Source organism: Felis catus, chromosome B3, assembly GCF_018350175.1.
Source record: "Felis catus isolate Fca126 chromosome B3, F.catus_Fca126_mat1.0, whole genome shotgun sequence".
NCBI classification, from domain to species: Eukaryota; Metazoa; Chordata; class Mammalia; order Carnivora; family Felidae; genus Felis; species Felis catus.
In genome coordinates this window covers 129,836,223-129,848,386 of record NC_058373.1, presented here as the reverse complement: position 1 = coordinate 129,848,386, position 12,164 = coordinate 129,836,223, and the positions used below count along the sequence as shown (strand labels likewise).

Sequence of the window (12,164 nt, the reverse complement as noted above, 5' to 3'; positions counted from 1 at the left end):
CACTCCAAGCTCTAGAATTGATTACTTCTCCTATTGTAACTCATATGCTTTTCTATAAGAATTTCTCCTGAACATTATCCTCTCTAAATTCCTCAGTCCATCAAGAATAGATATGTCATCTTTCCCTAGTTTCTGCTATCAATTTTTCTATTTTTATATAGCCATTTCAGTATTTCAGTGAAAATTCTGAAAAAAAGTGGGGTGTGCCAATTTCCATTCCTGGGCTTAGTTTTCATTAATAATGAAGCCTCAACATGGAATTCTTATCAATTATTGCTTTATGATGCTTTAAGAGTTCTGATAGTAGAAATGGATTTTCTGTGATATTCGTGCCAAGATAGTAATGACTAAATATCCAAAGATTAAATTAGATATGAAAGAAAAAAATGAAAATGCTTACTATTTATATGATAATGTGCATTTTATATGAAAGAAAAAAATCGTAAAGTATAATCGTATAAAATAATTTTTATAGAAAATTATCTATAATTGCTCTAGTGGGATTTAGTTAGATTTTTCACAATAATAATGCAAATAACATATAGCGTTTATTGATTTAAATTCAAGAAAAAATAGTTCTCTTTAAATTCCCAAAATAATACTAAAAATTATAATAAAAATAATAATTTACTGAGTAATTATTCTGTGTAAGGTCATGTTCTAAATCCTTATGATAATACAACTATGTGAGTTATTTTTATTAAGTGTTGAAGAAACAGAGAGTTTAAATCATTTGTTTGAGGTCACAGAGTTGGACCCAAGCGGACAGTTTCTTATACCCATGTTTTAGCCATTATGATGCTTTGTGTCACATAAGTGATCTTTATTTTTCTCATTATACCTTTGGTTTTCTTGCTGACATTTTACTGTAATAAATGGCTATTTTTATTAACCACAATAAAATGTTAATAACAGTCAAGAACAATTTTTAGCCCCAAACAAACAATTACCTCAAGCATTTACGTGAGCTGTAAGCAATGTTAAAACATTTGTCAAGTTCATTTGAAATTCGTTATGTGAAGATGCCACATACAAATTTCTCTGAGACAAAAAAGGAAAAAAAAATCCATTACCATACCAAGTGGTATTTATTTCTCTCTGTTTTTTAAAGGTTGACTCTGGGTCTAGATTACTTAGAATGATGGAATTGTACTCAACTCTTGATAATAGTTTAGTGTATCTCAGTTTAGGGAGGGCAGATACTGTTGACTGCTGATCTTAGACAGAAAATTCCCCAGACATTTTTTATAATATAAGAACATGAACATGTATATACCATATGACAGTGAACAATGGTGGCTTGGTCAATAGCAGCCTGGTCAACATGATCCAATTTTATAGTGTTGTTCTATAACTTAGTTAATAACCTTCTCCAACTTCTCTTTCTGACAAAAAAAAAAAAAAAAAGAGGCATTTTAACGATCAGTTAATTTTCAAGGAGTAGAGACAATCATTTTTAAAAAATATTTCCCAGACAACCAAATTCCAGGATGACAACAACCTATGGTTTTATTCATTTTGACATAAATGTTCAGCATGTTTGGCAAGCAAATAAAGGGTCGGGCCTTATAGGACAGATAATTACATCTATCTCAAATGTATGTTTTGAATAATTGGGAGTGGGAAAGGAGTGATAGATTGAAAATCAACACAGAACTAAAAGGTTTATGTCAACTCTCCCACCCACCTTTGAATTTAAATACGTGTCTATGGAAACATCTGCCAGGTGTTAAGCAATCTGCTTGGTGTTATTGATTAGAGAGACTGAGATAAAGTCTTTGTTCTAAGAGAGTTCATCGTCTTGTAGGGACAAAAGACCCACGACTGGACAAATTATAATTCAACATGATTCATATGATATCAGGGTATTTAAGCAGTGTTGTGAGGAAGCAAAGAGGGCGGGGCTGCTAACTCTACCTGCAAACAGTGAAGAATAGTGTGAATATTAGGAAAAGGATGTTGAACATTCCCACCATGAACACTGGCAGGATGCAGAGCTGGAGAATAAATGGAAGTCTATCTAAATATATATATATGTATATACACACACACACATATATATATAATATATGTGTATATATATATATATATAAAATATATGTATATGTATATATACACACATACATATATATATATATATACACACATACATATATATACACATATATACATATACTTTATATACCATATTATATGTGTGTGTATATATATATATATATACATATATATATATATACACACACACACCATATATCTAAATATTTAAAAGTTATTATTCCAGGTTAGAAGCTGTTAAATATATTTTACCATGTATCCAAAATGACACAAAGATGTGTACAGCTAGGGTATGCATATGACAGTCAGTCAAATCATGTATATGACAGTCAAATAAAACTATGACTCATTATTATTGCATTTGTCTCGGTGTCTTGATAAAATTACTTGCACATTTGTCTAGGCCAACAGTGTTCTAATGGATAATAAAATGTATACATGAGGGGCACCTGGGTGGCTCAGTCGGATAAGTGTCCAACTCTTGATTCTGGCTCAGGTCACGATGTCACGATTTGCGAGGTCGAGTCTCACATTGGCATTCTCAGTGCAGAGCCTTCTGGGGATTCTCTCTCTTCCTCTCGCTGCCTCTCCCCTGCTCTCTCTCTCCCTCTCTCTCCCTCTCTCTCTCAATAAATAAACATTTTAAAAATGCATTCATGAGACATGGAGGAGTGTTTATTTTGTACTAGCTTTCTATACTGCATAATAAATTACCACAAACTTTGCAGCATAAAGCAACTGTATACACAAATGTATTATGTCATATTTTGTATGAGTCAGGAGTCTGGTCACCAGTTAGCTGGGTCCTCTGCTGTATCTCACTATGCTGAAATTGGGTGTTGGCCAGGATGTTTTCATTTGAGGCTCACAGCCCCCTTTCAGTTTCACTGTTGTTGGCAGAATTCATTTCCTTGTGGTTGTAGGACTGAGGTTCCTGTTTTCTTGCTTGCTCTTAACCTGAGGTCATTCTTAGCTCCTAATGTCCTCTTCCCATTACTGTCTACTTATACAAAATCATATATCAGGAGAATGGCAATATAACCAAATGCTTTAAAATAAGAGACTTACTGGTACATTAGGATTTAGGAAACACATACCTATTGGCTTTTAATGTAAATGAAGAATGCTAATAAAACTTTCAAAGTTGAAGAAGAGTATCTCCAAGATGCCTCACTAGAAAGCTTTCACTGAATGTAAGGTATCAAAATATAAGTTCATGGCAAAGAAATCATATATTTTACTCTGATTTCAAGAATTAAAGTCTCCCTTTGAGCAAAGTTTCACTTTCTCCGTGCTTTATTTTTTTCCTCATGCTAAGCCTGTTAAAATAAAACAGACCCTAGCCATTATTTTTTCTTAACTATATTTATTTTTTGTATATTGTTGCCCACATAATCATTCTAAAACAGTTTATTTTTACATGAAAGTAAAATGAATCTGAATTTTCCCAGCAAACAAAATAAGCTCACAAAACTGACCTGCAGCATTGTCTGGTAAACACAACCATTGTTACACTGAATGCTTACAAAATTAATTTAGTAACTGCTCTGAGGATTAATGAAGGAAAAACATTTAGCATATTATTTCTTGCCTTCCTCATTAGTATTTTTACCACATCAAGGAACAATATTGATTCCTCTGTTAAGAAGGGGGAAACAAGTGAAACCTGATGTAGCCACGTAAGTATGACATATGAATTGGTTGATTGATGATGGGTTATTTACCAGTTGATGAGTTACACTTTGATATTTGTAACCTTTAATTCAGCCTGAATAGGTGCAACTCTTTCAAAGTAGGCCATGATATAGTAGACACTAAAGCTGTCGGATTTGATGAAAAGGAAATGTGGCCTGTGCTGTTGGCCTATTAATGGCTTGGCCACACACTTGATGTCTTACACTTCTCTCCAGTATTTCATTTAAAAATGCACACGGTGAGTGAGCTAATAAATGCACATCTTTCTGGAGCTCAGTGCAGGAGGCACCTATAGAACAGCTATTTATAAACACCTTTGGTCCTCCCAGGCAAAGGTTGAAGCCAATTTATAACAAAATTTCACCTACATCTCTCAGATATGAGCTGGAGGTCAGCAACAGAGAACACAGTGGCCATGACAACTAAAAGATCTAATAAACATCCACATGAATGTTTGAAAAGATTATAGAGCAATCTTTTTTCTGACCTGGACTCCATGGTTGAAAATGTTGAGCTGGGATTATCAGACTCTCATTACAAAATCCATTGAGTAGGAAAGTGTAAGATTTAAAGTCATTAGGTCATCTTTGTTCTATTAATATTCCTTCTTATTTCATGATTGAAGAAGCTTATTTTGTTAAAACCGAATACATATTACATTATATCTTCATGCAGTTTAAAAAGATTGCCCAGTTTTGAAATTTCAAACAGACTTGTATAGATATAGATTTTATTTTCATTACTACCCTGGACGCCATTTTAATTGTTCTATTTACACTATTTTCCCCTGAAGTCAACAACAAAAAAGTCTTCCAAATGGAATGTGTGAAGACTGAGCCTCAGTATTTTTGTCTGAGTTTTTGAAGATACTGTTTATGTCATAGTCACTATCATATTTCAGTTTAGGAAGCCACAACTAAGCTGTTTAGGGAGGTTATTTCTTATCACCCACAATTCATTCAGCCTGACCAGGAGCATAATAACTCCAGAGAAACTAATTAGAAGTTCAGAAAGAACAGAAAGGCTTTCAATGACTTTTTTTTTTTTTTAATTTCCCTGTCCAGTCTTCTAGCACCATGTGACAACAGAACGTCAAAGAAGTGAAAATATACGTACGCAATATAGTAGAGACAGGTCTCCGTGGAACTGAGAAAGGAGCATTTTCAAGCTGACTGGCATTTTGTTGGCTTATCTATCATACCTTCTAATCAGAATTCAGACTCAATGTTTCCAAAAAGTTATACCGGCAAAAGTTATTCTCTCCAATTGAATTTTAATTTTATATTCTACTTTCCCTTAAATCTTTCACCCATATTCATTGAAAATAACATTACCAAATGCGGCCAAAATAAGTGGACCCATGATGTCAATGATTTAGTTTGAGCACCTCACATTCTGATCCTTTGGGGGATCTGCTTTGGCTGGTAAATGCTAGTCAGGCCATCCGTGTGCTCATTTATCATCTATAGTATATGTTGTCCGTTCTTATAGCTGTGTGACAAAATGATGTCCAAAGCTTCCTCATTTTCTGATGTTTTTTTACATATCACCTTCTTGTATGAGTTTTTTATGACCCAGCATTCTTTTGGTTTCCATTCCTTGACCCATCTTATTGTCTACTCAGTGTTCTAATGCAATTTGTCTCCCCCCTTTTCTTTCCTTGTAGCGTCACAAAAGTCCTAACGGCATCCAAGAGCTGGGCCTCCAGAGAGAAGAAGCCGCAAATCCCGCAAAAGCTGACCCTTGGTAGTTAGTGGAGACCAATACGGATGCTCTGGATCTGGATATTGGATCTGCAGCAAGGCCAAAAAGACTTGGTGGGACTAATTAGAATTCTGGCAGTGGGGTAATTTCAAGACACAGTCGTCACAGTGGAACCAGTGATGGTATTTTATTTTTAATTGATTTATTTATTTTTGGAGAGAGTGAGAACAAGCCGGGTAGAGGCAGAGAAAGAGGGCGAGAGAAATCCCAAGCAGGCTCCGTGATTTCAGAGCCCAGTGTGGGGCTCGAACTCACAAACTGCAAAATCAGGACCAAGAGTCGAGTGCTTAATGAACTGAGCCACCCAGATGCCCCGACAGTTTCTAAGATCCAGTGTTGGAGACAATGTGACATAACCAGGCTACTCTTGTGGCATGACTTGAAGTGTTACTACAGCATGCCAGGTAGGGTGACTACTCTTTCCAGTTTGCCCAGGACTGAGGGATCTCCCAGGACCTGGGACTTTCAGGGCTAAAACTGGGAGAGTCCCGGACAAACCAGCATGAGTTGGTCACCCTACCTCTAACATGTCTAGTTTCTTTCTCAATATCTGATACTGGTTCTTGGTCTTCCAAGGTATTCTGTGACCTATCTCCATTCTACCTTAAAAAGCAGGGGCTCAAATTAGTAGGGGTCTCTCTTCAAATTTGCAGGGGTTCGTTTCTGATTTCATCATTACAGAATCCTGACTGGCATAGATATCGGCAGAGTGTGAGACGCAGGGGAGATATCGTCAGGGAAACCAGAGAATCTGGTACTGGTTATCTGGCTAGGTGAAAATTCATTTAACAATCAGGGCAGGGATATTAGATGGAAGAGTAAATTAGGAGTCAGAAATGAAGTGCTCACTGAGGCTTGGCTTGGAGGAAAGTGGTCACTACTGTAAGAACAGTAGGAAGAACGTAAAATGTTGAGAACTGAATATGGACTGTCTGCTGGGAATAGCACTACAGAGAGAGAGAGAGAGAGAGAGAGAGAGAGAGAGAGAGAGAGGGAGAGAGAGAGAGAGACAGAATGACATGCTCTGATCCTTGAATATTTGGTAAGGGAATAATAACTAAAACCTGGGAATTTTCCAGGACTGATGATAAAGAAACACTAATTTTTAGCAGCTGCACAACTAAAATAATGAAAATCTAAACAGCATGTCAAGCCTAAGCATTGCTGCATTCCAAAATGCGTCAAATTCAGTCTCCTAAATATCTTCTGTAAAAGTAAACACACTAATCAGAAAAGAATAGGATTCTGAAACAGACAGAGTGATGAGGCATAAGGCACTGGGTTTGAGATACTGCACTGCCCCATCATCCCTAAACTGCCTTCCTCCAAAGAACCTCTGTCTTCCTTGAAGACACTTATGCCTTCCTCAGCTGATGGAGTTACTTGGCAACATGAAACACATTTTCTTGTGGGCCCTCCTCCCCTTTCTTGTCCCTTTGTTTCCATTTCTATAACTAGAATCAGCTCCCAGTTTATCCAGCAAATGAACTTTACATCACAAAAGGTTAGTTAATTTAATTTACAAAGTTCCAATGAGTACCTGAAATAGATCTTGGGAGTACTTGATGAAGGAGAAAGGAACAGTATATTTTAGATTACACTGACTTTATTATTTTATTATTATTTTTAAAATTTATTTTGAGAAAAAGAAAACATGAGCAGGGGAGGGGCAGAGAGAGAGAGAGAGAGAAAGAGAGAGAGAGAGAGAGAGAGAGAGAGAGAGAGAGAGAGAGAATCCTAAACAGGCTCCACACTGTCAGCACAGAGCCTGATGCAGGGCTGGGACTCAGGAACTGTGAGATCATGACCTGAGCCAAAATCAGGAGTTGGACACTTAACCGTCTGAGTCACCCAGGCGCCCCCGATTAAGCTGACTTTAGCCACATAGGTGCACTTACCAAAAATTCTAGATCCCATGTATTGAATTAGCAGCTAAAACTCGGACACCATAGCACCCCATGACAGCACTGACATGACAAAAAACTGGGGTAGATTCCAGAGGAAGGAATCCAAAGACTGTGGAGATTAAAATAAGTGAGTGAAAATTTCTTGTTCAGTCTTCCACTCAAGCAAACTCTGATTCACAAAGGACCTAGAAGGTCCCCTTACCCCAAGGCCTTTGGAAACACACTGGGGAGGGGAGTGCAAGCATTCCTAAAAAATTATTTTAGTAGCTGGTGGGAGAAGGGGCAGTTGATATGATCTCCCCGGTAGAATGGGAGTGAGAGGATAGCAGAGGTGTGGAGACACAGACAGTATAACTTTCAGAGGGCTATTAAGGGCGGGGTCTTGCGAGGCAGCAGTCTGCCATAGTAATCTGAATGGTGTGAAATGCAAGGTATTTGACGGTGCTTGACTGATCATGGGACCTGAACAGCAAAAACAGATGGGCATCCATCCCACTCACGTCCTACCTGACTTTTATAACCAACCATGGTAGGGACTTGTGACTTCTCACCCAATTTCTATTCCTAACTTATTTCATGGACTCACAGACTCTTAAAGAAGAAACCTGATAACTTTGAGGAGTTAACTGTTACACCTGCAAATCATACTAGTTCTGTAAATATTTCTTCCTTAAGGAAGAAGACGGGGGAAACAACTCTGAAAACTGTGGATTATTTTTTTTTTTCTGCCTGTGGCTCTGGGCATCTAATGGCTGGGTGTGTAGGCAGTCGCTGTGATCCAGTGACACAACTTATAAAGGGTAGTAATAAATGGCATTGTGATATCTGTCTATATCATAGAGCCTGTAAGATCCAGAAATTCACATGCTTACTTTCCCAGTTCTTGAACGCGTAGCCAAAATATGCCCTTGGCAACTGACAGGCTTCTACATTAGCTTCCTGGACTGCAGGCTGTTTTGATAGGAAAGCTCATATAGAAGCTTCTGGAACTTCCTTTAAATGGCAACAAAAATAAGAATAATTGCATTCCTAGTGGAATCACAGACATTCCCACCACCATCAAAGATGTGACATTTACAAAGGCACTGATTCTGCTCACATCCCTTCTAGCTCTCCAGCCCAACATGTGCAGGAGTAGATAAGTTTTGGAGACTAGCAGAGGACTATCAATGAACGTAATCAGATAAAGACTTCAACTGGAGCTCATGCAGCAAATGACTAAAAGCTCGATACCTGGCATGTATTTATTGATCTGAAGTGTACTCTTTTCTCTACATCTACTTTCTTGTCATTTTGAAGGAACATATACTTCCATTGTTTTGCCACGGGATTATCTCAGCTCTCTGGCTCTGAGACACAATTCAGTTGGGGGAGAACCTGACCACTTCCCGATCCATAAAACTGCCTCCAGATCCACATCGCTGAAAGTATCACGTTAACTGGATTTGGAGAACAAGAAGAATTAGGTGTCTCAAATACATTCAAGTGGGTGGGAGATCAAATCCATGCAAATAGAGATGCTTACTGTTCTTGGGGTTTCTACGGATCAAGTCATCTGGGATGTATCAGGACACTAGCAGAAGGTAAAGAACTTTTTGCTGCCTTTTTTACCTTTTATTTTTATGAAATGGCCACTCGCTTTTGCGTCCAATATGTACCATATTGGGGTAAGCAGATTTGTTAAATTTTCCAGGTGACCAGAAGGCCGTCAACTCTGGGTGTGTCCCAAGACCAGAGAACTATCTGCAACTAGTTTTGGCCAAAGTACAAGCAGCCCTTATCCTTCATCCTTACAAAACCAGACTGTTCTATAACAGATCAAATGGCTCAATAAAGGCAGCTTAAAGTTTTTGATTTACGGGGCAAAACTATGCATTCTCGGGCACACACTTTTTTCCTTTGAAACCAAATTCTGGCTCTGGTAGAGGTTGCATATATTACCATATGGACTAAGCTATCTGCCATGAACTGGACACTCTCCTCCCTAATCCCAGCCTGGTTACTCTGATGCCCAGAAACTAAGGAAGTAATACATCCAACTTTGAAAGATGATCCCAACAACACTAGTTGATCATGTATATCTATAACCTCACATGATAGTCAAAAGCAACTGCTGAGGGGGGCCTGATGGCTCAGTTGGTTAAGCATCAGACCCCTGATTTAAGCTCAGGTCATGGTCTCACAGTTCGTATGTTTGAGCCCTGCATCAGGCTCTGAGCTGACAGTGCAGAGCCTGCTTGGGATTTTCTCTCTCTGCCCCTTCCCTGCTCACATGCTGTGTGTCTCTCTCTCCAAAAAAAAAAATATATATATATATATATATATAATATATTTATATATATACTTATATATATAAAAATATATTATATATTATATATATATATAATAAAAAATAATAAACTTGGGGCACTTGGGTGACTCAGTTGGTTGGGCGTCTGACTTTGGTTCAGGTCATGATCTTGAGGTTCATGCCATGCTTCCGGCTCTGTGCTGACAGCTCAGAGCCTGGAACCTGCTTCGGATTCTGTGTCAGTCTCTCTCTCTGCCCCTTCCCTGCTCGTGTTCTCTCTCTCTCTCAAAAATAAACATTAAAAATTTTTTTTTAAAAAGTTAAATGTGGAGAAAGAGACAATTCCACAATTTGCAGAACGACTGTAGATGTTTCACACACTGTGATTTCTGTTGTTTTGTTTCTGTTTTTTTGTCTTTTGCTGTTCTCTGTTCCTCCAAATTCAAGGAACCGATAGCATGTTTGGGAGGTATACTTTTTACAACCCCTTTAAATCTCTGAATTCTTCACAATGAGGCCAACAGACTTGTAAGAAATTATCTTTAAACACTACAAAAACCTTTGCCTCCGGAACTGAGAGCCATGTGGGTAATGAAATGCAACAGCTTGGGGTTTGTGCCTCTCCTAGAAGTATATAACCCACTCCCCAAACTGTCATGCATAATTTGATACAAATGGGTTATCTGCCTTTTTGATTTAAACACAGAGCAGAACTGGCAGGGAAAAAAAAATAATAAGTCACCTGTAAGTTATTGAGAAGGCGGTCGGCTCTCTGGGAGTCAGGATAAGGGTAATTAGCCAGGAAGTCCACACTCTAATTTGCCTGAAGAGAAACAAACGAAAAAAATTACATACTCTGTGTGTGTGTGCGTGTGTGTGTGTGTGTGTGTGTGTGTGTGTGTGCATGTGTGTATCTCTGTACGTGCGTTTACATTTTCAGCACGACTATTGCTTTAATCTGCCAAGATTCCATTTTCTCTCCCTGACTTTGAGTAAAACCCAGGTGCCACTGACAATATTGTAAGACTTATTTAATAGGCAGCAGTGGGAGGCAGCATTTTTTTTTAGCCTGCTGAATTTCTCTTATTTCTTGCCAGGTACAGCTTTCACCCCTTACAGCCACTGAACTTTGCTGAACAAGTCAGCTGTAAGGTGATTTTGCATGCCTCTTATTTTTCAGCTCCCAGTAATTTGCTCAACAAATAACAGAAGGCCCAGTTATTTGCGGCTAGCACGGAGGCCATTTCCTCCACTTGGAAATACAGGATTCATCACTTAGATCTCAAATCTTGAGTATGCTATTATTTTTTTGCGACATTTTCATCTTTTTTCTTTGCCAACGACAGTTACAATGTATTTTCATATTTCACCTTTTCTTCCACATCTCCTTTTTATCGTTGTGTTAAGGGCGACGCATTTTGTATGTATTCCTTCATTCGAAAAGTGTTGACAAATTCGTTTCTGTCTCCTAAAATTGAGCTTCTGGTGGAAAGACGAAGTGTAAATGCATGCCTGTGTAAATTTTCCAGAGTAAAAACAGTGACAGATTACATTTTAATAAAGTTGAGAAATCCGTTTGATGGGTGAGTGTACCTACCTGTCAAAGGCCGTTTGAAAGATAGGACCGGAATCTAGTAGAGTAGACCCCTGACATCTAAGGAAACTCCTGAATCCATGGATACTAACCCTACTGCATTTTTAGATGAGATTATATGCTAAAATATAAGCTTAAATGCATACACACCCTCAAAGGCAGCAGCGCTGAGAAAACAAAAACCTATGAGATGCAGAGGTCTTCCCTCTGACAGCCTTGTTGGATCTTCCTCTCGCTCAATCCCCTCCCCTGAGAACTGGTACTCTGTGGGCCACTACCCCTTCCCTCCCTCGCCATTGCTGCCAACATCTTCTGCATTCACTCCAAACCAGTAAACCAGCTGTATCTTGGCCAATGGTCCAAACTCTCTCTTTTCATTAGGGTGGCACTTAATATGACACCGTTCTCCTAGCTTTAGGGAGAAAGGGTATGGTAAATATGGCCCCCACCCCATTTTCTGTCTGTTTCAGTGTAGTGAAATATAAAGTAGATGTTCTTTCTCTTCTTCTGCAAACCTCTTTTTTTTTTTTTTTTTGCTAACACACACCATTCACATCATACCCCCTCTGCTCATATTTACTAGGAAAGTGAATCCTTCTCACACTTGCCTGGCAGTTTAGGATTACAATTCGTGTTTCAGGAAAATGGAAAATTACAGGATATGACAGACCCTGGAAGTGTCACATTAAAGAAAAGAGGAATAGTAACTTTTCTCTATCCTGTCTGGAATAAATTCTTTACAACCTAATGATACAAGGTGTTAGTAACTTCCGAAGGAATCAGTGGCTCAGAATGGAAGGAAATTATGTTTTTGTTTTTTTTTTCCAAGAGCAAGAAATTTGTCTGTGACCTTTTCAGT

At 38.2% G+C, this 12,164-nt stretch overlaps 1 long non-coding RNA gene across 3 annotated transcripts in view; it reads right to left on the bottom strand.

The window, feature by feature from the left end:
- The window catches only part of LOC105260674, a 328,107-nt gene that overhangs the window by 17,556 nt on the left and 298,387 nt on the right, over window positions 1–12,164 (bottom strand). For 2 of the 3 annotated variants that reach the window (XR_006599882.1, XR_002743214.2), the window contains one exon: window positions 10,454–10,534. This is a non-coding gene — a long non-coding RNA (uncharacterized LOC105260674). Of the gene's footprint in view, window positions 1–7,269; window positions 8,415–10,453; window positions 10,535–12,164 lie in introns of those variants that run through there. The other variant, XR_006599883.1, reaches the window with a different exon arrangement.